The sequence below is a fragment of the Lepus europaeus genome, chromosome 9, assembly GCF_033115175.1.
Source record: "Lepus europaeus isolate LE1 chromosome 9, mLepTim1.pri, whole genome shotgun sequence".
Classification (NCBI taxonomy): Eukaryota; Metazoa; Chordata; class Mammalia; order Lagomorpha; family Leporidae; genus Lepus; species Lepus europaeus.
The window spans coordinates 72562126-72587843 of record NC_084835.1 but is presented as its reverse complement, the minus strand read 5'-3'; the positions used below and the strand labels follow the sequence as shown (position 1 = coordinate 72587843).

The following is a 25718-nucleotide window of genomic DNA, read 5'->3' as shown; positions in this document are numbered from 1 at the left end:
TAACGCCGCCGCCTGCGAAGCCAGCATCCCATATGGATGTGGATTCATGTTCCAGCTGTTCCACTTCCAATCCAGCTCCCTGTTAATAGCCTGGGGAAAGCAGCAAAAAATGGCCCAAGTGCTTAGGCCCCAGCCATCTGTGGGAGACCCAGAGGAGGCTCTAGGGTTTGGCCTGGCCCAGTCCTGGCCATTGTGGCCATCTGGGAAGAGAGTCAGTGAATGGAAGATCTTTTTGTCTCTTCTTCTGTCTCTGTATCTCTTTCATATAAATAAATATATAAATAAATAAATCTTATATGACACTCTGATGGAATTATTCTTTCTTTTTTTAAATTTATTTGAAAGTCAGAGTTGGAGATGGGGGGAGATAGAGATCTTCCTTCCAATGGTTCACTCCCCAAAAGGCCACAACAATCAGGGTGGAGCCAGGCCAAAGCAGAGCCAGGCACTTCATCCAATTCTCCCATGTAGGTAAAGGAGCCCAATTACTTGGGCCATCTTCTGCTACTTTCCCAGGTGCATCAGCAGGGAGCTGGATCAGAAGTGGAGCAGCCAGGACTCGAACCAGCACCATATGGGGATGCTGACACTGCAGGCAGAAGCTTTACTCACTATGGCACCAAAGATGGAATTTTAACTACAATGGCCACTTGTACGCTTTTGAACAAATTAACTAATCATCCACAAAAGAACACATTGGTAATTGAAATGGAATTAATGTGAACCTAAAACAATGCATCAGAGCTTCAGGAAACAAGTATTATTGGAGGCCAGAAAGGATTAGAGCCATAGGATAGGAACTGCCCATAAGAAGCTGTGACTGTAGAAAAATAAGGCTTGCCAGAAGTTCTAGGCAGAGTGTCCCCAGGTCATGGGGATGGGTCAGTGAGGAGGTGAAGTGCACCTCACCGGAGCTTACACTCATCAGCTGGTGCTTCTCATCCTCTGGACCAACTTGGCAGCTAGAGGGCAAGGAAGCCCAAGTGGTTCAACAAGAAATCCGCTTCCCTCAATGCAGAGCAGAGCAGAGAGTGGGAAGGTAAATGGATGGTCCAGGACAACGATCATTCTGGAATTTGAAGGCATGGAGAGAACACGAGTGATATAAATTACTTCCAGCTCACCCACAAAACTTCCAGTGCAATTGTCCACATTCTCTCTCCCTCTGCAGTTAACTCAGGAGTTGATGCATTGACAATGCTGGGGCGTACAATGGGAGGAACTTGGGTCTCTGAGCGGCTATGGGGAGAATAATCACATTCCACTATAATATGAAGCCCCTGAGCTTTTCAGTCTTGCTTGTTTCTCATCTCAGATGCAGGTGGGGGTGATGGAGAGGATGGACAGGTGACTGCCTGTCGTGCCTCTCCAGCTTTCATCTCTCTCCAGCTTCTTTCTGAGTAGTCTTTCTGCATCTATAAGACCTTTGCAAGTGGATATTTTAGACATTTCATACTCAGCATTTCATAGCCAAATTCAAAATCTTCCCCAAACTATCATGCTTTCATATACCCTATGCCTTTCCAACTCACTCATGGAAGCAGTTATTGAGGAATGTTTATTGAGTTGTTTTTTTTTCTTTTTGACAGGCAGAGTGGACAGTGAGAGAGAGAGACAGAGAGAAAGGTCTTCCTTTTGCCTTTGGTTCACCCTCCAATGGCCGCCGCGGTAGGCACGCTGCGGCCGGCGCATCGTGCTGATCCGATGGCAGGAGCCAGGTGCTTCTCCTGGTCTCCCATGGGGTGCAGGGCCCAAGCACTTGGGCCATCCTCCACTGCACTCCCTGGCCACAGCAGAGAGCTGGCCTGGAAGAGGGGCAACCGGGACAGGATCGGTGCCCCGACCAGGACTAGAACCCGGTGTGCCGGCGCCGCAAGGTGGAGGATTAGCCTAGTGAGCCGCGGCGCCGGCCAGTTTATTGAGATTTGATCTATGCCATAATCTGAGCTAGCTATTGAAGATATAAAAATATCTGAGCCATGGTTTCTGATTTCAAAAAGCCCGTAGTGGGAGGGAGGTAAGCATATGAACTGTGCTACACCACACGGCTCGATGTGAGTTGTGTTCTCTCCTTTATGCCTTATGCTAAATAAACTGCAAGTACCTTATTGTTGTTCTGTGGGAACCAGAGATTTAAGAGAGCTCTGGCATAGCATTAGCCAATTCTGAAGAAACCACCCAGACATCCGACTGGGAGAGGCAGGGGTTTTATCTCCTGATGGTCAGTAATCACATCTTGTCACAGGGTACAGCACTAGATAGCAAACAGTAAACACGCATAATTACTTCATGATCAAAGCAACTGGGGCACTCCTGGTGTTCTACAAATACAAGGTTCTCAACTCAAGGACACGAGATGCAGCTGTAGTCAACTTACATTCACCTTTCCCACCAGATTCTACTCAAGGTGTTGGCTCTAATTGTGGGAGGTATAGGTGGGGTGGGGAGAGGGCAGGGCATCCTGGAGGCCACCCTGCCTACCCCCAGGCATAGAATATTCTCCCTCATGGGGGAAAGGGAGTGTTTATGAGCCTTGTCCACACTTAACATTCTTCCTTGGCAGTCCCTGTATTATCATAGCATTACGTTTGAGTGATAACCACATTCTCCTTGCTGCCTCCATCATCCTTTCCTTATTCTAGCTTACTCCTTGTACACCAAGTATAAGACTGACGATCCTTGAACGTGGCTTTACTCTGGGGTATTTGAAAAAATGTTTTTTTCCTCCTACTGAATTAAGTCTTGGTTCTTCTCCTTGGTTTTCACAGAACATCTGATCAGCCTCATAGTCTAGTTATTCAGTACTGCCCTCTAGGCGTCTCCATTATAATGGCCAAGCCCTGTCTATTGTTACTCCACTTTGTCTGTCACATTGGATCCTTCCCTTCTATTCTGAAGGTTGTTCATCTGAGTTCAGGCCCTATCATCTCACTCCTAGACTCCTGTAGTAACTTCTTAGCTTGTTCCCTGACTGCAGCCTTCTCTCTTCCCCCAATCCTGCTTCCTGTTAACAATCTCTCTTATTAAAGTGTTCTCCATTCCTCTGCAGTCCTAGCCTGAAGAGATGGCACCTCTATATACTGACCGCCTGAACCAGAAACCGGGGTGCCATTCTTTACCCTTCCTTTTCCTCACCCCCTCCTGTAATGCAGCATCAAATTCCTTCTCTTCTATGACTGATGTCAGTCTACTGATGCTTTTCTCCAGCCCCTTGATTCTTGCTCAAGTTCAGGTCATTGTCACCTCTTGCCTGGACCCCCTGCAACAGCCTGCCAGCTGGCTCGCTTGCTTCTAACATAGCCATCTTACAACCCATTCTCCACATACTCACCATAGCTATCTCTTCCTGTAATAGAAGTATAATACTGTGACTCTCCTACTTATAATTCTTTGGGGGTTTTAACTCCATGGCCTTAAGAATAAACTGCAAATTCTATAACAGTTTCAAGCATCCTTCATGGTATAGCTGTTTCTCTCCAGTCTCATCTCCTTGTCCCAGTTGTTTTCAGCTGCTTGTTCTTCACCTAACCTTATTAGATCGCCCCTAATGAGTCACCTGATCACTCACCTGTAGCCCTTTTCATGGAGGGTCACCCCAGCACACTTGGCAGAGTCTCTGAACCAAGGGCAAGGCAGGCTCCCCAGCTCCACCTAGAAATGCAGATTACCTGGCTGGGACAACCATAGGAAAGTTACCCTAAGAAGAGACTGCAGTTTACGAGGATGGTTCTTGGATTGCAGTCTCTGTGCAGCAGCAACTGGCTTCTAGCTATCTTGTCTTCCCGCTGCTCTCTTGTAGCTAACTGTGCTCACTCTGACTGCTCACTCACCCATGCCACTCTTCACATGCTACACCCTAAACTTGGAATGTTTTTTTCCTCTCATCTGCTATATATCTTTTTAGATGCAGCCTCCTCAGTGGAAGTCACTATGTCTTTTCTTCACTCAGTACAGTGACTGCCCCTGATGGGCCCTCCATTCAGAGATATTAAATACATTGTTCCTGGCCTTTTGTTGGTTAAGAGATGGAGAGCTAGAATTCAATCCAGCCTTCTGATTCTAAGTTGGATATTCATTTTACTTGCCTACACTGCCTCCCACCTTGTATAAAGCATATCAGACATTAAACCCCAGTTCATCCATTCACTGAATGGATGGCAAGTGGAGCAGCTGGGTCTTGAACTGGTGCCCATATTGGATGCTGGCACTGCAGGCAGCAGCTTTACCAGCTGCACCACAGTGCTGGCCCCAATAAATAACTCTTTAAAAAAGAAGAAGAAGAAGAAGAAAGCCTGTTGGAGGGGTACCTAACCCAGTCACCAAGGTCTTTGGATAAAAGTTATTTCTAAGGTTAGACTGCATGAGGCATAAACATCAGTGAGATGGAGAAGCGGGGGAAGAGAGCTCAAGCACAAAAGAACAGCCTGGGCCCATATTCTAAAGCGTCAGAGGCTGCATGAGTCCAGGGGACTGAAACTTGCTCGAGATTACTGAGGTCTGGAATCCCATGGGGCTACTGCAGTGATCCAACCCTGGGCACATGCAGGGCTTGGTGACGCTAGGGAGTCCAGAACATCCCAAAGACGATTCAAAGGCATGGTCGAATTTCAGCAAGACAACTTGTTGGCCACATTGAAATTTGGGAAACATACTCAGGCCACAAGGTAAAGAAGAGCTTAAGGTTGGGATGCAGAGGAAGTAGGATAAGGGAAAATGGTATGGGGAGGATAGAGAAAGCAAGTCAAGAGCACTTAACCCTGGGGCTGGCGTTGTGGCACAGCCGGGTAGGACGCCTCCTGTGTTCCGTATATCAGAACCGCATTTCAAGCCCCAGCTGCTCCACTTGCAATCCAGTGCCCTGCTAATGCTCCTGGGGAAGCAGCAAAAGATGGCCCAAGTACTTGGGCCACTGCCACCCATGAGGGAAACTCAGATGGAGTTCCTGGCTCCAGGCTTCGGCCTGTCCCAGCCCTAACTGTTGGCTATTTGGGAAGTGAATCAGTGGATGGAGATCTCTGTCTCTCTCTCACTCTGCCTTTTAAATAAATAAAACAAATCTCTATTAAAATTTTTTACTCTTAAAAAAGTGCTTAACTTCAGGAAAAAGACTATACATCTGCAAGCTAATTATCCAACAAGATTAATATTCAGAATAGATAAGGAATCAAAAAAGTTAACAGCAAAAAGAAAACAAATAATCCAGTTAAGAATGGGCAAAGGATCTAAATAGAAATGTTTCAAAAAAAAAAAAAAGAAAAGAAAAAAAGAAATACAGGGGTCAATCAATGCTGTGGCACAGTAGGTTAATCCTCCACCTGTGGCACCAGCATCCATATGGATGGCTGCTCTAGTCCCAGCTGCTCCCCTTCCAATCCAGCTCTCTGTTATGCCCTGGAAAAGCAGTAGAAGACAGCCCAAGCACTTGGGCCCCTGCACCCATGTGGGAGACCCAGAAGAAGAAGATCCTGGCTTTGGATTGGCATAGCTCCAGTTGTTGTGGCCAGTTGGGGAGTGAACCAGTGGATGGAAGACCTTTCTCTCTGTCTCTCCCTCTCACTTTCTATGACTCTACCTCTCAAATAAATAAGCAAAATCTTTAAAAGAGAGAGAGCAAAAGAAATACAACTGGCAAAAAAAAAAAAAAAAAAAAAAACCTCGAAAAAATGTTCAATATCATAGTCTGGGCAATGCAAAGCAAAACTACAATATGTTACCATCTCAATCCAGTTAGAACGGTTATTATCAAAAAGACAAATGGGGCTGGCATGATATGGTGGTGCAGCAGGTTAAGCCACCACTTGCGACATCCATATTTCATATGGGAGAGTCCGGTCGAGTCCCAGCAACTCTGCTTCTGATCCAGCTTTCTGGTAATGCAACCTGGGAAGCAGCAAATAATGACTGAAGTGCTTGTGCCCCTGCCACCTATGTGAGAGACCTGGGTAGAATTCTGGGCTCCTGGCTGTTGAGGGCATTTAAGAAGTAAACCAGCAGATAGAAAATGTCTCTGTCTCTAATGTTGCTTTCAGGAAGATGAAAATAAAAAAAAAATGCTGGTGAAGATGTAGAGAAAATGGAACCTGTATATGCTGTTGGTAGGACAGCAAATTAGTATAGTTGTTATGGAAAACAGTGTTGAAGTTTCTCAAAAAACTAAAAATAGGACCACCCTGTGCCCCAGCTTTCCCATTTCTGGGTTTACAGCCAACAGAAATGAAATCAGCATATGAAAGAGAGATCTGCACTCCCATGTTCTATGCAGCATTATGCCCAGTAACCAAAATACAGAATAAACATAGGTGTCCAACAGTGGATGAGTGGATAAAGATAATGTGCTCTATATACACAATGGAATATTATTTAGTCATAAAACAATGAAATTATGTCATTTGCAGCAAAATTTATAAAACCAGCGAATTTATTGTTAAATAAGCCAGATACGAAAAGACAAACACTACATATTCTCTCCCATATATGAAAGTCAAAAAAAATCTTAGTGATTTTTTAAAAATATTTATTTATTTGAAAGGCAGAGTTACAGAGGCAGAGGCAAGAGGGGAGAGAGAGAGAGAGAGAGAGCGCTTCTATCTGCTGGTTCACTCCCCAAGTGGCCACAATGGCCAGAGCTGGGCTGATCAGGAGCCAGGAGCTTCTTTCAGGTCTCTCACCTGGGTGCAGGGGCCCAAGGACTTGGACCATCTTCCACTACTTTCCTAGGCACATTAGCAGGGAGCTGGATAGAAAATGGAGCAGCCGGGGCTCGAATGAGAGCCTATACAGGATACCAGCACAGCAGGCTGCGGCTTTACTTGCTGCACCACTTTACAGGCCCCTAGGTTAGTGATTAATAGACTGAGTAGGATGGGGGAAGGAGTTGAGCAAGGTTGGATAACTAGTAACAAAACACAATCACATTGGCGTAACAAGTTCAAATGTTGCACAGCTCAGTAGGGCAGCTATAGATCACAATGATATATTCCAAGCTGTATAAAGAATGATGTATTCCAAGCTGTTGAAAGAGGAGCTGGTAAGACTAGTTGCCTGGCTGGATCTGTTTATGCTGTGGGTATGTGTTGAAAAATTGCATTTTACTCCATAAAAATATACAAGTGTTACATGTTAGCAACAATATTTATAATAAAATGATAAAATATGTTTTTAAAGAATTTATAGAGAAAAGAATGCTGGGGGTGTAGAAATGGCCCTCTGGATGTATTGTTTGATGAATATGTGTGTGGGTCAGATCTCAGGAGTGGTGGTGGGACCTGATATGGATTTTGGAGACATGAGCAGGAAGAGCTACTACAGCCAAGGGAGCACCTGAGCTCGCCTAAGAAGTGATGAGCACAAGCAGGGCTTAAGGCAGAACTTGCGACATTCGAGGGAAGGGCCAAGGACAAGGATCTCAGGGAAACCAAAGGAAGCGCTTTCTCAGGAGGGAAGGCGATGGTGGTGTGAAATGCCGCTAAAAGGTCACACAACGTGACAGCATTGGGTTTTGCAATAAGGAAGCCTTTTTTGGTGTGCTCAGCAGGAGTTTCAACGAGTCAGTGGTAACAGAAGCCAGAGTGGAGAGGGGATAGAGAGCGTGGAGAGGAAATAGAGTGAGCCAGTGTAGATCACTTTCACGTGGCTTCACCCTGGAGGAGGAAAGAGAAGGGGTACGATTTTATTTTTTGAGAGGCAGAGTTACAGTTAGAGAGAGCAAGAGACTGAGAGGTCTTCCATCTGCTGTTTCACTCCCCAAATGATTGCAACAGCCACAGCTGGGCCAATCCGGAGCCAGGAGCTTCTTCTGGGTCTCCCATGTGGGTGCAGAGGCCCAAGGACTTGTGCCATCTTCCACTGCTTTCCCAGGCCATTCACATTGAGCTGGATCAGAAGTGGAGCAGCCAGGACTCGAACCAGTACCCATATGGGATGCCAGCACTGCAGGCAGAGGTTTAGCCTAGCACGTCACAATGCGGTCCCTAGGAGGGTTCTTAAAAGGATGGCAGAGATGAGAGGGCATTCACACAGCAGGTCCATTTTGAGGGCTCTTGAAGATCTAGGGGAGAGAGAGAGCTGTTGGGGTGAGACGACTGAGGAGGCTAAAGGAGGTATCAGGAATGGTGGTGGTGGCTCCAGCTTTAGACAGCAGGGGTCTTGCCCGCATTTGAGCAGAGAGGAAAAGGAAGAAAGGATATGGGGGCAGGTGAGTTTGTTGGGTGGTGGTAAGACATGGGGGCTCTCATCGGCCAGGTTTGTTGAGGTGGGGTCACCTGTTGAGAGGGTGGAGGGGAGCTTCGGGCAAGACAGGAAACAAAGGCCCGGCCCCTTTCTTTGCACTGCTCTTCCTTCTCCCTAGGCCACTTCCCACAAGCCTCACAGTTTCAAGTCACTGCTACAGGGAGGAATGTACGATGGTATCTCCTTGCTGGACCTCACGTCTGCACCCTGAAGCTGTTCTCCACACTCGGGGATCGCACAGGCCCCTTCAGTTACCTGTCTCTGCAGCATCAGCCCAGGACTCACAAGGGAAGGACAGAGACTGTGGTGCCCTCCAGAGAATCCAGCCAGTGCTTGGTCATGCAGCTGTGGTGTGATCCCGTAGGAGCAAGGCCCCTTACCCTGCCCACCTGCTTGGTCACCACCTGACACCCCAAAGTATGGCACCATGGCAGGCTGAATGAAAGGGGCGCAGAAGAAAGATGTTCCTTTCTCTGCCCTTCTTTCTTCTCCCCAAGACAGGTCTCAGAAACAAGAAGCCCTCTCCCCCAAAGCCAGGTGTAAAGCCTAGAAATACTACCCTATCCTTTCCCCCCTTTCTGTGTCAAAGCTGGTGATGAAGGAGTTCTCAGACCCACCTTGTCTGAGACAGCCTTGCTCCAGAAGGGGCCTTGCCCCATACTGGGAGGAAGTGTTGTATGGGTGAGAACCCCTAGTTACGTTGTAGGGATCCAGAGCCCTGGCCAGGCTCAGAGAGACCCCCAGCTAGACTTAGTCTTGTCTTCCCGCACATAAGAATCCAAGTGGGAGATGCAGGTAGGGGTGAACTGAAGAGCAGGATTAATCAAAGGCCAAAAGGTAGTGTACATAACCAGGCCATAGCAGAGAGCTGGATTGGAAGTGGAGCAGCCGGGAATCAAACCGGCCCTCATATGGGATGCAGGCACTGCAGGCGGCAGCTTTACCAGCTAAGCCACAGCGCCGGCCCCCTGGCTGCTCCAGTTCTGATGCAGCTGCCTGCTAATGTGCCTGGGAAAGCAGCAGAAGATAGCCCAAGTGCTTGGGCCCCTGTACCCACGTGGGATACATGGATGATGCTCCTGGCTTTGGCTTGCCCCAAGCCTGGCTTTTGCAGCCATTGGGGAGTGAACCAGCAGACAGAAGATCTCTCTCTCTCTCTCTCTCTTTAAGAAGAAAAGAAGTGGAGCTGGTTCTTGAACTTTGCCTCTCCAACACGGGATGCAGTGTTGCAAGCACCACCTTAACTGCTAAGCCAAATGCCTGCCACCTAAACTGCATGTTTTATATTGTCTTACCTGCACTACAGTACATTAAGTCCTTGAAGACAATGAGTGTTATCAATTTAGCTTTCATCTTTCACCAAGCCTAAACATTGCCTCTTACAGGTGTATCCACTCACATAATGATGTCATTACTCAGTTAACATCCATTTATTGATCAACGAAGTGATGTATTAGCAAGGAATAACAAATTCTATGCCCTGGTACATCTTTACATGTCTGGTCTTCTTTCCATTGATAATCTTGTACAACAGCAAACATTTATGGATGATTCAGAAACCTTTTCCTAACCCTGAGTTCTTGCCTGAAGTATGCTCTCATAGTTTTAGATTCTCGCTGAATCTCTTAAATTTACTATGTTGGGGGCCAGCATTGTGGCATAACAGATTAAGCCACAGCCTATGGTGCTGGCATTCCATATGAACACTGGTTCAAGACCTGGCTGCTCCATTTTCAATCCAGCTCCCTGCTAATCTGGGAAGGCAGCAGAAGATGGCCCAAGTCTTTGGGCCCCTGCACCCACGTGGGAGACAGGGAAGAATCTCTGGGCTCCCTGCTTTGGCCTGACCCAGCCCCAACTGTTGTGGCCGTTTGGGGAGTGAACCAGTGGATGGAACATCTCTCTCTGTCTCTCCTCCCCTCTCTCTAATACTGTCTTTCAAATAAATAAAACAATTTTTTAAAATATACTATGTTGAAGGTACCTATTTCCCAGCTCCTGGGTCTGCCTATCTGAAGAGGCTGAGTGTAAATGTCACCACTTCTAGATGCTTTCTGTATGCCAGTCCTCAGTGATCTAGTCCCCTCAAGTTTGTAAAAGTTAGTTTTCTTACCACTTTTCAATGTTATGATGGCTTAGCTTTTTTGTTAGTGTTTCATTACAGATGTGTCTCCAAAATATATTAAAACTGCACAAGACCTAGCATTTGTATATAAATGTGTCACTTCTTTCCTGCACACCCTCCTTCCCTCTCCATTGTCTCATTCTCTTCTCCCCTCGCACAATCCTATACTGAGAACAAATCAGCTACCACCAGAAGGCAGTAAAGAGATCAGAGCGAATGTGAATGATAAAAAGGCCACGCACAGGTTTAGCAAAGCTGAAGTTAGAATAGGGTTTACCAAGACTTCCCTCCACTGTTTAGCCTCTTAAAACAGTTGTGATTTGCTCAATTCTAGGTGCTAATTTTTAAGAGACAAGCACAGAACGCCATGATTGACTGGTAAATGGGCAGGATTGACTGGTAAATGGGAGCCAGGAAAGGCAGCTCATGCTGATTATGCTTAACCTTTCAGAAGAAGGGCCTGGGAGAGGGGAGTCAAGGTCATTGTGTTCAGCTTTCTCTCCTATGGTGAGGATGAACAGGTGAAGAGTGGCGTGGAGCCAGCCTCAGGAAGGATGGCTTCCCACATAAGAAGGTGGTTTGGGCTGCACCATGAAGTAGTGCTCCACCAGTCTGGGAAGTTCCAGGCCTCAGGTTGGGGGAATACCTCTTCAGAGTGTGGTTGAGGGTTCAGGTTTGAGGTTAGAATAGATGATTTCTGATGACTTTTCCAAATTGAAGATCCAGGATTCAGATTTAGTCCTTGTCTCCAGGTTAGGCCCAAAGTCTAGCCCATAAAATCCCCGTAGATCTTTGTGACATCTGTGAATGAAGCAAAAGCTCATGCGATGGTAACTCATTGAGAGTGCAGCCTGGACGGAAGCAAGCAGAGTGGGTATTTGGCCTAGTGGGTAAGACTGCTGCACCCCACCGTGGAATGCTGGGTTTACTACCTTGCTCTAACCCCTGAATCCAGCTTTCGGCTAATGCAGACTCTGGGAGAAGCAATGATGATGGCTCAACTCGCTGGATTGCTGCTACCTATGTGGGAGACCTAGATTGAGTTTCGGGTTCCTGGCTTCAGCTCGGCCCAGCCCTGGCCAATGTGGGCATTTGAGGAATGAACCAGCAGATGTGAGCTCTATCTGTCTCTGCATGGCTCTGCTTCTTAAATAAAATGTTTAAAAATATATTTAAAAGTTAAGAAAAGGAGTATTGACAAGGTGTTGCTTATAGAGATTAGGAACGGCAGCGACGAGTGCAGGAATGGGTGTAATAGGGCTATATTGGGCTCTTACAGGCTCAAGGAATAGAAAACCCGGTTATATTAGGCAGTTAGTAGGCACCTAGGGCAACAGTACAGAAAAAAAGATACCTCAGCTGCTCTGGAAAGTTGGTGAAGTGTAGCTGCAGCTTTTAAATATGGCCCCTTCAGCAAGGAGTATCCCCCTTGCTCCCTGCCCTGTGTTCCCTTTTTTGCTACTCCCATTCATCTTTATTCTCCTTGCTACCCTAGGGCTCCTGCTCTCTTTCTGCTCTCGCTGCCTCACCATGTGTTTCCGCAACTACCCTTGGCTAAGGACTGCACTTTGCATACTTCACAGTTAAACACACCCAAGAGAGAAATGGAGATGGTTCAGTGGTGCTCAGTACAGAGCTTGCCCATTGAGCAGCGCTTACCTTCCAGGCCTGTAGGAAGCCTGATAGCAAGCTGTCATTAGGGTGTGCATTTGACAATGGCAATTGAAAGCACTTAGGTGCCTACATCCCCTATCAGTGTACCTGGTTTGAGTCCTGGTTCCTCCACTTGGAATCCAGCTTCCTACAATGCGCACCATGGGAAGCATCACATGATGACTTAAGTACTTGGGTCCCTGCCACCCACATGGGAGACCTGGACAGAGTTCCTGGCTCCTGGGTTAGGCATGGCCCAGCCCTGACTGTGGTGGGCATTTGGGGAATGAACCAGCAGATGGAGATCTCTATCTCTCTGTCTTTCAGAGAAAATGAAAATAAAACTTTTTTTTAAAAGTCTGTGTATGTTCAGGACAGATGTATTTTTTTTTTTTTTTTTTGGACAGGCAGAGTGGATAGTGAGAGAGAGAGAGAGAGGTCTTCCTTTGCCATTGGTTCACCCTCCAATGGCCGCCGCGGCCGGCACATCGCGCTGATCCTAAGCCAGGAGCCAGGTGCTTCTCCTGGTCTCCCAGAGAAAAGCCGGCCGACAGAGGTAATGTTAAAAAAGAAAGAAAGGTGGCCGGTGCCATGGCTCAACAGGCTAATCCTCCGCTTTGTGGCGCCGGCACACTGGGTTCTAGTCCCAGGCGGGGCGCTGGATTCTGTCCCGGTTGCCCCTCTTCCAGGCCGGCTCTCTGCTATGGCCCGGGAGTGCAGTGGAGGATGGCCCAAGTGCTTGGGCCCTGCACCCCATGGGAGACCAGGAGAAGCACCTGGCTTCTGCCTTTGGATCAGCGTGGTGCGCCGGCCGCGGCGGCCATTGGAGGGTGAAGCAACGGCAAAGGAAGACCTTTCTCTCTGTCTCTCTCTCTCACTGTCCACTCTGCCTGTCAAAAATGAAAGAAAGAAAGAAACATGTCATTTTGTTAGACTCTGTTCCTGCTTCTACTGAACCTAAATAGGCCTTGAGACCTGTGCTGTGGCACAGTAGGTTAAAGACATGGCCTGCAGTTTTGGCATCCCATAAGAGCACTGGTTCAAGTCCTTGCTACTCCACTTCTGATACACCTCCCTGTTAATGTGCCTGGGAAAGCAGCAGAAGATAGCCCAACTTCTTGGGCCCCTGCACCCATGTGGGAGACCTCAAAGATGCTCCTGGCTTCAGCCTGGCCCAGCTCTGGCTGTTGTGGCCATTTGGGGAGTGAACCAGCAGATGGAAGCTCTCTCCCTCTCCCTCTCCCTTTCCCCCTCTCTCTCCCTCTTGCCCCTCCCTCTTGTCCCGTGGCCATTTGGGGAGTGAGCCAGCAGATGGAAGATGTCTCCCTCTCCCCATCCCCCTCCCTATCCCCCTCCCTCTTGTCCCATGGCCATTTGGGGAGTGAGCCCGCAGAAGGAAAATGTCTCCCTCTCCCCCTCCCCCTCTCCTTCCCTGCCCCCTACCCTCCCCCTTCCTTTCCCTCTCCCTCTTGCCCCTCCCTCTCCCTCTCACCTACCCCCATAACTCTGCCTTTCAAATAAATAGAGAAAGAGAGGGGGCCGACGCCGTGGCTCACTTGGTTAATCCTCCACCTGTGGCGCTGGCATCCCAGATGGGCACTGGGTTCTAGTCCTGGTTGCCCCTCTTCCAGTCCAGCTCTCTGCTGTGGCCCGGGAAGGTAGTGGAGGATGGCCCAAGTGCTTGGGCCCCTGCACCCATCTGGGAGACCACAAAGAAGCACCTGGCTCCTGGCTTCGGATCGGTGTAGCTCCGGCCGCAGCAGCCATTTCGGGGGGATGAACCAACGAAGGAAGACCTTTCTCTCTGTCTCCTTCTCTCTCACTGTCTAACTCTGTCAAATTTAAAAAAAAAAAAAAGAGAGAGAGAGAGAGAGAGAGAAAGAGAAAGGCAAGAGAGATTGGCTGAGGCTTCCAAGAAGGGTTGGGGTAGCTGTCCGGAACTCTGATCAATTACAGATGGAAAATTAAGGAATGTTCATGATGAATAGAGCTAGGAGCTAAAGGTTGAGTTAGAAATGTCACCCAAGGAGCCCACGCCTCATGGGAAAAGTATGAATCTTTGTCTCTCGACTTTGCCTCTTCTGAAGAAAGACAAAAGGATAGGAAAACAAAAATCATGGAGCATGTTGTTTCCCCGCAGGGGCACCTGGAGATGCTGTAGGCTGGCTTCTCCTGCCCAGCTCCCAGGAAGAGCCTTACTGCAGCCTGTGCCAGTCAATAGCCAGCTGTTTCTTTGGTGTCTGTGCAACGCATTCCCTGTTTGTTTAAGTTAGCCAGTGCTGATGCTTATTGCTTGAAACTAAGAAACTCCACATAGGGGTTCTTTCTCAACTGTTCATGTGGGGAGCCAACAAAAGCAATCAGTGGTGGAAAACAGTTGCTTAGGTAACTGTGTGTTACCTCCTAGGAGGAGAGGCAGGTACAGAATTAAATATAGATCAAATGAATTTCCTTTTAAAGACTTATTTATTTGAAAGGCAGAGTGACAGAGAGAGGAGGAAAAAGAGATCTTCCAACTACTAGTTCACTTCTCAAATGGCCTCAACAGCCAGGGCTTGGCCAGGCTGCAGCCAGCAGACTGGAACTATACCAGGTCTCCCACATGCGTGACAGGGGCCCAAGCACTTGGGCTATCTTTCACACTTTCCTAGGCACGTTATCTGAGAGCCAGATTGGAAGCAGAGCAGCCAGGACTCACACAGTTGCTCTGATATGGGATGTTGGTGATGGTGGCTTAACCTGCTGTGCCACAGTGCCAGCCCCTAGATCGAAAGAATTTAATATCCAAAAATGTACCAACTCATTTCTGTTATTAAATAAACTGAGTATAATGGCACAGATGACAAAATTTTAGAAAGCCTTTAAGAGAAAATTTCTCACTGATCTACAGTTTGATGGTCTGGAGTTAATAATGACTGCAAAGTACATAATATACAGGTATAGGGTCTGGTTAATTTCCCCCAAGTCAACAATTTATCTGGGTTTGCCTGATGACATTTGACCTACTTTTCAGCATTCCATGCAGTAATTACCCAAAGCTCTCCCCAACGTCTCAGTCCATAAAATCCTTCTCTTAATAAGACTTAACAAGCTTTCCTGCACCACTTCACAGTCTCATTGGCACCAGGGCGTGCTTGTAAAACATGCAACGTGCCAACGGCATCCTGGGGTGTCTCAGGCTGGAGGCAAAACTGCAGGGACACAAACATCAGGTGCTGTCATGTGAGCAGAATCATGTGTGGGAGGGACCACTGGGATGTTGGGAGGGAAGAGCGGTAGAGTGGTGTGGGCTCCCAAAATACCTGAGACAACCAGAAGAACCTAGGCTGAATCCAGCCTGATCCAGGCCATGGGCGATTGTGATAAAGTCCTTCCTGGTCTGCAGTAACCTGGCTGGAGTCCAGAAGGCATGGGAAGGGCAGGACAAGGGTGAGTTACTTCTAAATCCCCTTCCCACCCTTCTATAGCTTCCTTTTCGACTCCTCCTTACATACATTGAAGATAGGCATTCCTACTGTAACATGCTTCATTTGCAAAGTTAAAATATCTACTGGACTATGAAGGAAAACATTTATTGATTCTAGAGGTCCTATTTCTGTTAAGCATCTCTCAAAATGGAGCCTGGCACAGCTGAGGACAATATAGTGATCACTTTGTTATTCTAGAACGAAAATGACCAATATGGTAACTGCTTGCCGTATGTGGCTGTTTTAGGGGCAGGCATTTGGTTCTGTAGTTAAGACTCCACTTGAGATGCCTGTATCCCACACTGGAGTGCCTGAGTTTAAGTCCCAACTCTGATTCTGATTCTAGGTCCCTGTTAGTGCATACCCTATGTGGCAGCAAGGTGATGGCTCTTCATCAGGTTGCTGCTACATGTAGGAGACCCAGATGGAGTTCCTTGCCCTTGGTTTTGGCCTGACTGGGTCTCGGCTATTGTGGGCATTTGGGGAAGTAAACCAGCAGATGGAACACTGGAACACCGCCCCTCCCCCCACCCCCATAACCCCATGCCTTTTAAATATATTGAAAAATGTAAAAATTAACCAAAATGAAACAAATTCAAATTGTTGAGTCATCCAAGCCACATTTCAAGTGCTCAATAGCCACATGTGACTAATGGCTACTGCATCAGACAAGATAGAATTATAGAAAATTTCCATGTGAGGCTGGTGCTGTGACACTGGTTTAAGCCACCCCCTGCAATGCAGACATCCCATACCAGTGACGGTTCAGGTCCTGCCTGCTCTGCTTCTGTGCCAGTTCCCTGCTAATGTGCCTGGGAAAGCAGCAGATGGCCCAAGTGCTTGGGCCCTTTACTACCTGCATGAAAGACTCTGATGAAGTTTCTAGTTCCTGCTTCAGCCTGGCCCAGCCCTGGCAGTTGTGGGTATTTGGGGATGGCCCAGTGGATAGAAGATCTCTCCCTTCTTTCTCTCTCTTTCTGTAACTCTGCCTTTCAAATAAATAAATATTAAACAAAAACAAAATACTTCCAGCATTGCAGTAAATTCTGTAGGGCAGTGATGTTCTAAAATTGTGAGTTCTTTTACACTTTCTTGTGTACTAGCCAAAAGTGCCAAGGAGCTATTTTTTCCTTGATATTTGTTATGTAAATATCAAAGAAAACGCTGTTAAAATATAGCACAATCATCCTACTGGGATTGGAACCTGTCTCATTAGTAATTGTAACAATTAATACTGCAGCTTCCTATTGGGGAACCTGTTTTTCGTTTACTAATTGAAAAAGGGAGTGGCAAAGTGAAAGCCATGAATTTCGCTAATTCAGTCATCAGAGTGAGGATGAAGACTGCCATGGGACCACGGGGAAAATCATTTATTTCAGCTGTGAAGACGGCCCAGCAGCCTTTAGACAAAACAAGCCTGAGGGTTCTTCTTTCCAAGGCAAACACGGCTACTGTAATTACCACATGTTTTGGAGCTCAAGTATCGTTAGTTAAGTGCCTAATTTATGAATAAAAGATGATGCTAGCCTGGGATACACAAGCGAGAATGCTTTTATTTTCCAAAGATATCAACCTAAAACACCTGCCACGTGAGGTGTCACAGGTAGTGCAATGACCAATTGGGCTATTTTAAGTTCTCTGTTTCTCAACTACAAAAAAACAAAACAAAACAAAAAAACCTTGAATTAACAAGGAAAAAAACTACAGTGCTTTTAAAAATGATACCTATTAGCTTTCCACTGAAAGTTAATTGTACATATTGAGTACATTTGGAGAACTCAAGAAATGAGAAACAATCCATATGCTTGTTATTCCTCCTTTCTTATTAGGCAGAAATCTTTAAAAAGCTGTAAAAATCGAATCTTTATACATGGACACTGTGCTAACTTCTCCGCCTACTGTGCATCCAAGCTGAACAAGGATCATCAAAGCAAAACAGAAAAAAGTCTGGGTAGCTGGATTATATATTTGTTTAATAAGGAATTTCCAGAATATTAAGCCAGTATTTTCATTTGCTTCGGCTGGGGGGGAGGGAAGTTCGTTCCTCTCCCCAACAAGCGCAGCTCTTCGGTGTGCTCCAAATAGGGTCCGCGACTTCTTCCTCCAGGGATGAGGTTGGAGGAGCCCAGAGGTTTAGGTTCATCCACGTAGCTGCGGCCGAAGACTGATACGGGCGTGGCCGGCCCAGGACCAATAGGAGCGGCGCAAGGGCGGGGCGTGCCTGGCCGGGGGTGTGGCCCCGCGCGCCAGTCACGTGTCGGGCCGGGCGCCAACAAACTCGGAAGGCGGGCGCGCGCGCGCTGCTGGGGCCAGCGGCTGGGGAGGGGCGGTGCCGCCTCGCTGAGCGGGCCACCTCACGCCACCCGGTGCTGGGCGCCCGGACGCTGGAGACCGTCGTTGCGCAGGGCCCCTGGGTCTTCGGGGGAGTGCCAGCGAGAGTCGGCGACGGCCGCTTCCTCGGCGTGGGGCGGGTAGAAGCGAAGCGTGAGCTCGTGGCCCCCGCCTCAGGAGCCCCGGGAGCCCGAGTGGCCGCGTAGGTCAGTGTCCCGCGGCGGACGCCCGCCGGAGTCCCGGGCGGGGACTCGGGCCCGCGTGGTGCTCGGGGAGGTCCTCGGCGCTTGCTGGGGGGTGGGCTCCGCGACGCCGGGCTTCTCGGTGGCCGCGGGCCGCCGCAGCGGCGCGGCAGGTCGCCGGAAGCCGCAGGACGATGGCGTGTCTCTCGCTCGCACTCGGGGTGCCCCGACGTCCCGCGCCGCACGGCCGCACCTGCCGAGGCTGCAGCCGCGGGCTCGCGGTACGTCTCGTGTGCGCGTCCTAACTTTTAGTTTCTTTGTGACAAGAGGAGGGCTGATGCACGACGGGAGTCACGCGTCGCTCATGTGACCGGGTTCACTCCGCACCGTGCGGTCGGCTCTGCGAGCGAGGCAGAATAGGGAGGGGGATTCAGAAACCGTAGCCGAGCCCGATGCGCTGTAGGGACGGGAGCGGGTCGCTTACCTCGCGGCGCTGATGAGCACCAGGGGGTGTCGTGATTCAGTTAGGCTTAGCGTGCAGGGGTCAGACTTGTCTTTAGGAGGCAGAAGGTTGCAAGGATGGAACTGTTGGCCGGGTGGCATGAAGTTCGACAGGGCTGCCTGGATGTTGCAAGTGAAGCGATTAAGCTTCTGTCTCTAGTTGATAATTCAGTCAGCTTTAAAACAGCGGAAAACTTAAGTATTTGCACCTTGGAAGATGCATTCTGAATATCGAGTTTGGAGCATCTCTTGTTTACTCAGTGTTACGGAAAAATACTTTTATTGTTTTGAGGGCTATGGGTGTTCGTATTCTGATGTTTTTTGCGGCAGGGTAGTAGGTGTAAATTTGGAATTCTTCAGCCAAGATTGTAAATCTCACAAAATCCACTTAATTCTGAACTGCTAGGTGGGCTCTAGCTACAACTTACGGAGGGAAAAAACTGGAGAAAGTTCAGTAACATTTTTTTTTAATCTAACTTTTTAATTTCTCCCAGGCAGAGCAACTCTTGCGCAGCATTGAGCCATTGGTATTCAGTTAGTTAACTGCCTCAAATTGACTAGATCAACTTAAAGCTGTTGTAGCTCAGCATAGGATTTTGTGAGCCTCCTTTTTCCTAGGACACTTGCTAAATGTCTCCTTGTAAATCAGAGATTTGTGGTGGGTGGCTGAGCTTTGTGGAGGCTGCTCATTTTTGCAGGTGCAATTCTCGCAGTATTTAAGACCGGTGACTCAGAGCAGCCAGGGGTATTATTTCTATAAAAATGTTCCTTCCCCACCATGTTTTGTTTCCCTAAAACAAAGGGAAATGTGTTGTTTAAGAACCGACAACTGAGCAGAAGAATACAGCCAGTTTCTTTTGAGTAATAACGTGGTGCAGTGTATTGTTAGTATTTTTGTGGGAGACCATGGATTTGAACCAGGTGCCGGTGCTGGGCCTAACAGACCAGAACAGTATAGAATTTAATCACAGTAACTGAGGTTGGTTGCAGAAGGCCTTGTAGCCCATTAACTGATGAGGGGGTAAACAGCTCTTTACACTGTAACAAACTGCCTGACTAGGCTGCAGGCAGTGAGTTGCAATGTCTCAGTGACTTGCTTCTGTTGGTTGGTTTTTTTCAGAACTCTTCTTGTCCTGGGAGCTGCCCAATTTTCAAATCATTTTGGTTTTGCATTGCTTTAATAAAGTCTTCTAAATATAATTGTTCTAAGGAATGTTCTTTTTAACAGCATAAAGTAGGTTTTCACTAGTGGCTGTATTTTACTTCAAGATATATCTATATTTGATTGTGATACTTTAAAGGTGGCAAATTCTTACCTCAGCATTTTCAGAAACTGAGCTTTTAATATATACTTTCAGAGAATACTAGTGAAAACCACCTTAAGGTGAGGAGAGAGTAAAATAGCAAGTGTGAGCATTTGGGAATTTTGGGTGGCCTTGGCAGTTCTTTAAAGCTGGGTCTGATGGCAACCAACTTTATTAACAACCTAGCAAATTCTTTGCAGTTCCTAGAAAGAGGACAGGATTTAACAGCTTACGTACTAGCTTTTATCCACAGTTCAGTTGTGAAGTTTGAGAACAGATGGGCATGTGAAAATTCTGTACAGTGTGTATTCATGATTGTGATATTCTAAGTAGCTTGAGCCCTAGAAATGAGGGATTTTTTTCTCACTTACATGACCTCTTCCTCTAATACTCTGGGTACTATCAGCATTCAAGGGCTATGTGACATGGGCAAGGATGAGAAATAGTCCCAGTGCTCTTAGGAAGAGGATGACTAGTTACTGAATTTATCTCTTGTTTTTTATTATTAGCCTGCAAGTAGTTACGTTTAGTGAATTAACTGTTCTGTACATTTTCCTACCATGTTACAATGGAAAGTAACCACATGATTTTCCTTTGTTTTTAAACTTTCCCATTCAAGAGAAATGTCTGTAATCCTAACTGGTCAGTATTATACATTGTTTTAATTCAGTTTGAAAGATCATTCTCACATGAAGTAATCAAAAGGGGAAAATTTAAAATTCATTTTTTCTAAAATTTAAGGAATTCTATCATTAAAAGGTGACAACCTGCTTTTTTAGTGTTTTAGTTACTAAAGCTTGGCTATCAAGTTGTAGACTTCTCTCTTTCCTTATACCTGCCCTGTTTTGAATCAGTTAAATTTTTGGAATAGATCTAGTGGAAGCTGAAATTGAGTGCATGTAGTGGTTCTTTGTTGAGTATTGAATCAGATAAAATTCTAGCACTTAAATTCATAAGACAAAGCCATGAAGCTTATTTAACTTGCACCAGTTTTAACAAACATTGGAAGATAAAATGATAAATACTCCGTGAGAGGCCTACTCTGTTAAGTCTGTGTGGCATCCCATCAGTGTGGGTGTGTGACACATGTGAGTAGCAGAAGGCAGTGTAAATGGGTCAGATATAACCATATCTGAGCAATAATGTGAGATGGGCTTTTTGCAGCAGCTTCAGTGGTTTACAGGCTGTGCTATGATAACAGTTTTAGCCATATTCTCTATCTCCTCCAGAGGAGAGCAGTGCTCTTTATCAGGGCACAAAGACCTAACGAAGGAAGTTAACGGAAAGTTTCACTGAATTGAGAGTGAAGCGATTTTAAATATTTTTATAACTGAAAATGACACAGGTGAGTGTTTGCTAAAGTAGATTTTATAATTTGCTGAGTTTTTTTTTTTTTTTTTTTTTTTTAAGATTTGCTTATTTAATACATGGAGCTGCAGAGAGAGATCTTCCATCTGCTGTTTCACACCCTAAATGGCCACAACAGCTGGGGCTGAGCCAGGTTGAAACAAAGAGCCAGCAGCTTCATCCAGGTCTCCCATCTGGGTAGCAGAGGAGCAAGCTCTTAGGCCATCGTCCGCTGCTTTTCCCAGGCTGTTAGCCAGGAGTTGGATCCGAAGTGGAGCAGCCGGGTCTGGAACCAGCGCCCACATGGGATGCTGACATTTCAGGCTGGAGCTTTTCCTGCTACCACCACAAACCACAATGCCAGCTCCAGTTTGCATGTTGGATCTCTCTCTTCAGTTAGTACTTTTTTTTTTTTTTTAAGATTTACTTTATGGGACTGGTGATATGGTGTGGTGGGTTAAACTGCTGTCTGCAGCACTGGTATCTCATATGGGCACTGGTTCGTGTCCTGGCTGTACCACTTCCGATCCAGCTACCTGCTAATGCGCCTGGGAAAGCAGCAGAGGATGGACCAAGTCCTTGGGCCCCTGAACCCACGTGGGAGACCTGGATGAAGCTCCTGGCTTCAGCCTGGCCCAGCCCTGGCTGTTGTGTGGGCATTTAGGGAGTGAACCGGCAGATGGAAGATCTCTCTAATTCTGACTTTCAAATAAATAAATCTTTAAAAAATATTTGTATTGTTTATTTGAAAGGCAGAGTGATAGAGACTTAGCGTCATCTGCTGATTCACTTCCCAAATGGCTGCAGTGGTGCCGGGCCAGGCTGAAGCCAGGAGCCTGGAACTGCATCCGGGTCTGCCACGTGGTTCAGGGACCCAAGGATTTAGAACATCCTTTGCTGCTTTTCCAGATGCATTAGCAGGGAGCTGGATTGGAATTGGAGTACCCAGTACTAGACTCCAATGCTCATATGGGTTGTTGAAGTCTCAGGTGGTGGCTCAACCTGCTGTGCCACAATGCAGGCCCTAGTAAAGTTTCTTAAGGTGAGGGGACCAAACCATAATTTAGATTCAATGTCCTCAGCGCTCATGAAGGATCAATAACCAGAAACGGTTGTCCTGCATTTTAGAAGCTGAATGGAATTTTATTTTACCCTTTAATTAGAAGTTCTAGATTCTGGGTGTGGCTGTATTGTCATACACTTGGCAAATAATGTTACTTTAGTGCTTTTCAGTTTTTCCTGATCTGGGTTAAATATGGATTTTTCTACCAATATTGAATTTTTTAAAAAGATTTAAATTATTTGAGTGAGCGAGGGTGGGAGATCTTTGATCCACTGGTTCACTTCCCAGATGGCCGCAATAGCCAGGGCTGGGCCAGGTGGAAACCAGGAGGCTGGAGCTTCTTCTGGGTCTTCCCGGTGAATGGCAGTGGCCCAAGCACTCAGGCCCTTTACTGCCTCTCTTCCCAGACCCAGACAGTCAGCAGGGAGCTGGATTGGAAGTGGAGCAGCTGGGACATGAACCAGCATCACAGGCAATGACTTTACCTACTGTGCCAGAGTGCTGGCCTACCAGTGTTGAATTTCTTTTCTTTCTTTTTTTTTTTAAATTTATTTGAAAGTCAGAGTTACACAGAGGAGAGGCAGAGAGAGAGAGAGAGAGAAGTCTTCCATCCGATGATTCTCCGATTGGCTGCAACAGCCGGAGCTGTGCTGATCCAAAGCCAGGAACCAGGAGCTTCTTCTGGGTCTCCCATGTGGGTGCAGGGGGCCCAAGGACTTGGGCCATCTTCCACTGCTTTCCCAGGCCATAGCAGAGAGCTGGATTGGAAGAGAAGCAGCCAGGACTAGAACCGGCACCCATATAGGATGCTGACACTTCAGGCCAGGGCATTAACCTGCTGTGCCACAGCGCTGGCCCCAGTGTTGAATTTCTAAAGCAAAGAAATTTACTTGTGTTTTCATAAATGTTATATATAGATGAGAATTTTTAAATGTCCATGGAAAATGGAATTAAAAGTTTATTTTGGTGCAGAAATTTTCTTGAAATTCATGCACCTTTTTTAATAATACATACTTTCCATCAACTTTTTTAAGACCCCTGCTATATACATGTGTGTGTATATAGACATGTATGTCATATTAAAGAATTTACTGATTGCTGCAAGCTAATAAGATTTGCTTCAAAAATTAATTTTCTTGGGATGGGTGTTTGGCCTAGTGGCTAAGACATTGGTCAGGGTGCCTACATTCCATATCTGAGTTTAAATCCTGGCTCCACCCTGGATTCTAGCTTCCAGCTAAGATACATCCTGGGAAGCAGAGGGTGACAGCTCAAGTGATTGAATCCCTCCGCTTGAGTGCTCAGCTTCAGCCTGATTCGGCCTCAACTGTTGTGCTAATGGTCTCTCTTCCTCTCAAATAATAAGATAAATTTTTCTTCCCATTGCTGTGGTTTTACAGTTTTGTTTTAATCTTTTAAGAGCATTTCAATTGAGAAGTGGAGAGAGAATATGAGCTTAAAAAAATTGTTTTTTGAGATGGAGTGTGCATTCATGCTCCCATCCACTGGTTCACTCTCCACATACCTGCGATTGCCAAGCGATGACACCAGAAACCTGCAATCCACTCCAGGTCTTCTGCATGGGTGGCAGGAATCCAATTACTTGAGCCATCGCCTCTGCTCTCAAGGTCTTCACTTTGACTGGATTGAAAAGCCAGATTAATACAGTGCTGATTAAAGAAGAGAAAAACATCGAAGTTTTATTAACTTTGGGAGTTTTCACAAGAGACTGAAGGCTGAGGAAATGACTAAAACAAGATGCTTTTATACTTTTTAGACAAAAATAAGTTGAGGGAATGACAGGACAAATGGCTATCTGTGCTAGAGTAGTAAGTTGGATGTCCTGAAGATATTTATGGGGGTGGGGGTGGGGCTGTAAAAGCTAGATAAGGGTCACTCTGAGGAGTTTGCTTATTCAGGTTTGTTAAAGCACCAGTTACCAGTCTGGCGATGAAGGCTGTTTTCTTGCTTTACTGTCAGGTGGCTTGATGATATAAAAGGCCAAATGGCCCTCTCCACAGTTACAGGTCCTAAGGTGATTGCAGCTTGAAAACCTATACCAATTCAAGATATCTTGAGGTGGCAGATCCTTAACTTCTTGAATACGGTATCTGTCCTTTTGTGTCTGGTCTATTTCATTCAGCATGTGTTCAGGACTCATCCCTGTTCTAGCATGTGTCAGAATTGCCTTTTTAAGGATGCTGTGATATTCTGATGTATGTATGTGTAAATAAAGCATTTTGTTTCTGTGCATTTGTCAGCGGACATTTGGGTTGCCTCTTCCTCAGGTATTCTGATTAGTACTGCTGTGAACATGGATGTACAAATATCTGTTTGACTCCTTGCTTTCAATTCTTTTGGGTCTATGCCCAGAAGTAGAATTGCTGGATTGTGTGGTATTCTGTGTTGGACTTTTGTATGTGTGGAACTATTATATTTCTTTAAAACAGCTGGTTCTTACATAGTTTGTTTTCATTTTATTTGAAAGAGAAAGAAATATCTTCTGTCCACTGGTTCACTTCCCAGATACCTGCAGTTGGCCAGGCCAAAGTCAGGAACTCAGAACTCAGTCTGGGTCTTCTACATGAGTGTCGGGGGCCCAAATACTAGAGTCACCATCAGCTGCCTTTCATGGTTTGTTACTAAGAAACAGAGCCATGATTTGAACCCAGGAATCTGAGATGATATGTGGATGTCCCAAGCAGCATCTTATTGTGCTTAATGCCTGTCCCACCTACCATACTATCTTGGTATTTACAATGTATAGGAATGTGATACATGTAAGACTAGGTAGACCTAGCCCAAATGTCTTTGAATTTTAGCTTTTCATTTCTAAAAGAAGACAGATCACTAAATATTTTGAGTTGCTGGTACTCTGGTGAATTAGTTTTGATTTCCCTATTAACTTTCTGCTTTGATTCTATAGGTTCTCTTTAAAGAAAAATAGTTCAAATTATAAAATAGATCCCTGAACAAATTAACAAATCATGATTACCTTTCAGTTACAAATTTTTAAAGTTTGTGTTAAGATCTAAGAATTGCCAAGACCACAGGACTTCCTATTAAAATTACCTGCTACATTAAATCAGGACTTGATGGCACAGACTGAGGTGGTACCACCCCTTGACACCAGTTTATATAAATCGATGTTAAAAGAAAACAAAATATAGATTTGCTTTCCACAAAATAAATTAGAAGCTTAGCTTTCCCAAGTGAACCTTGGAGAAAAGGAAACATTAAGCAAAAATGGATTCTAATCTCCCAGTGTTTTAAGCTCAAAATATTAGTGTTTAGGTATATCCTTGAAAGTTTTCGCAGCCACTAAAATCTTTTTATTTCAAAAGCAGGAACTGGAGTTATTTGAATCTGTAGAGATGCTGAAAATTGTCCACAAAAGAAAGCATTAACAATAGGATGTTCACTGGTAGAGTATGGCTCAAGTCCGTTCTTATTGGTTGTCTTAATGGATGGCTTGCCTTTCTTTGGCGTTCAGCATAAGAGACAAAGTCCTATTCT

General features: G+C 46.2%; 1 protein-coding gene across 1 annotated transcript in view; it reads left to right on the top strand.

Annotated features, from left to right (window-relative positions):
- Positions 1 to 17917: 17917 nt before the first annotated feature.
- Positions 17918 to 25718, top strand: part of OSBPL1A (oxysterol binding protein like 1A) — a 229282-nt gene continuing 221481 nt past the window's right edge. Inside the window, exon 1 of the mRNA XM_062201480.1 lies at positions 17918 to 18011. The gene's annotated coding sequence lies outside the window, so the exon portion shown is untranslated. The remainder of the gene's footprint in view (positions 18012 to 25718) is intronic.